The sequence below is a fragment of the Camelus dromedarius genome, chromosome 26 (assembly GCF_036321535.1).
Source record: "Camelus dromedarius isolate mCamDro1 chromosome 26, mCamDro1.pat, whole genome shotgun sequence".
Taxonomy (NCBI): domain Eukaryota; kingdom Metazoa; phylum Chordata; class Mammalia; order Artiodactyla; family Camelidae; genus Camelus; species Camelus dromedarius.
In genome coordinates, this window is record NC_087461.1 from 9852747 (window position 1) to 9855291 (window position 2545).

The following is a 2545-nucleotide window of genomic DNA, read 5'->3' on the forward strand; positions in this document are numbered from 1 at the left end:
TTGTCTTTTTTTTTTTTTTTTAGATTCCACATATAAGTGATATCATATGGTATTTTTCTTTCTCTTTCTGGCTTACTTCATTTAGAATGACAATCTCTAGGTCCATCCATGTTGCTGCAAATGGCATTATTTTATGATATTTTATGACTGAGTGGTATTCCATTGTATAAATATACCACAAGTTCTTTATCCAGTCATCTGTCAATGGACATTTAGGTTGTTTCCATGTCTGGGCTATTGTAAATAGTGCTGCTAGGAACATTGGGGTGCAAGTGTCTTTTTGAATTAAGGTCCCCGCTGGATATATGCCCAGGAGTGGGATTGCTGGATTCTATGGTCTCTCTCTCCACTTTTGATTCCCTTCAGCTACCCCTTCATTTACACCTGTCACTTCCCAAGCCTTTCCCTACCACCTCCATCACCAGTGTGTCCCGAAGTCTGATGAGCAGATGCCTTAGTTTCTGTTTGAACATCTGTTCCTTTAACTACCTTATAGCCTTCACCCTCATCCATCCTCAGGCATCCACCTGGGACCTCAATCTCACATCCCTGGGCACCCAAGCCCCCAACTCCACTTTCCCGTCCCTTCTGCCTCCACCCCCACCCCCACCCCCACTAACAAGGCAAGGTGCCTGAGTCATCACTCTTCTCAGTATAACCACTAGACTTTTCTGGACTTGCTTTTTTCTTTCATTCTTTTTTTAAGGGATTTTTCACCAATAAGCAATCGGGGTTTAGATTGCCCAGTCGGTCCAAGAGAAGTCCAGATGAGATAACACAGGGACAAGGGTTCATTACCAGTAAGTCTTTGACAACCTTAGAACCATCGGCACTGTTTTTGGTTCAGGTGAGATGGATGCTGACATGGCGCCTCACACTATTGGCCTGTGTTCCAGCCAATGAGCCCGCTGGTCTCTTGACAGGCTGCTCAGCCCTTAGGCACAGCCTGGCCTGAGGGTCAAGGCCCCAGAAGCCACCCAGACAGTGGGAGCTAGAGGCTGGTGGTAAGGTGGGAGAGTAGCCAGTCCTGAGTACATCTAAAGAGACTTCTGTTGTTTTCCTTCAAACAACTTCCAATGGGGAATATCTTAGAAAACTCTGAGCACATTCAAAGAACAAAGATGTAAAAGGAGCTGGAAAATAGGACCCATGAGGGATGGAGAGGAAAAGAAGAGAAAGCCTGGAGGCCACTTCACAACGGCCTACAAAGTTTAAAGGGATATTCCTTAGAGGATGGAGACCAGCTGTTCACCGTCCCCAGCGAGGACGGAACAAAAGGAAGTGAGCTTCAGCATCCACGGGAGTGACTCAGGCTGGAAAATAATCGCTGCCAGTGAGGATTTCGGGCTTGGGATGAATTATAGGACGCAATCAGGGCCTCTTGTCCTCTGGAGGTCTTCAGAAGATGAAGGAGCTCCCCACTGGCTGCTCTGAAAAGCCATCTTTGCATTGTTCCTGTGTCCGCCTCCCGGTTTGCTGCCGCCGCCGCCGCCGACTCCAGCAGCTTTATCGCCAGAGTCTTCCAACTTTCGGTTTCTTTTTAATCCTCTGCATAGGATCACCGGCGTGCCCATCATGTCAGACGCGGCCGTGGACACCAGCTCAGAGATCACCACCAAGGACTTAGAAGAAGGAAGTTGTGGAGGAGGTGGAGAATGGGAGAGAAGCACCTGCTAATGGGAATGCTAACGAGGAACATGGGGAGCAGGAGGCCAATATTGAGGTAGATGAAGAAGAGGAAGAAGGTGGGGAGGAAGAGGAGGAGGAAGAGGAAGGTGATGGTGAGGAAGAGGATGGAGATGAAGATGAGGAGGCAGAGGCAGCTACAGGCAAACGGGCAGCTGAAGATGATGAGGATGACGATGTTGACACCATGAAGCAGAAGACTGATGAGGATGACTAGACAGCAAAAAAGGAAAAGTTAAACTTAAAAAAAAGGGGGGGGGGGCGCCGTGACCTATTCACCCTCCACTTCCCGTCTCAGAATCTAAACGTGGCCCCCTTCGAGTAGAGAGGCCCGCCCGCCCGCCTGCCGTGGACAGCGCCACCTGCAGATGACACGCTCTCCACCACCCAACCAAAACCACGAGGTGAATTAGCAACAGGGGAAGAAAAAAGAACCAAAACGTCCAAGGCCTTGCTTTTTTTCTTAAAGTACTTTAAAAAGGAAAATTTGTTTGTATTTTTTATTTACATTTTATATTTTTGTACATATTGTTAGGGGTCAGCCATTTTTCATGATCTCGGATGACCCAACCAGTCCTCTGTCCTGCTTCTGACTTGACTTGTGGTGTGACCATGCTCATTGTAACCTCAAAGGAGAAAAAAACCTTGTAAAAAAAAGCAAAAACAACAACAACAAAAAATCTTATTCCGAGCATTCCAGTAACTTTTTTTGTGTAGGTACTTAGCTGTACTGTAAGTAGTTGGTTTGTATGAGATGGTTAAAAAGGCCAAAGATAAAAGGTTTCTTTTTTTCCCTTTTTTTGTCTATGAAGTTGCTGTTTATTTATTTATTTATTTATTTTGGCCTGTTTGATGTATG

At 46.2% G+C, this 2545-nt stretch overlaps 1 pseudogene; it reads left to right on the forward strand.

Annotated features, from left to right (window-relative positions):
* Positions 1-1551: 1551 nt before the first annotated feature.
* On the forward strand, positions 1552-1937 carry LOC105084921 (prothymosin alpha-like; annotated as a pseudogene).
* The last annotated feature ends 608 nt before the right edge of the window (positions 1938-2545 follow it).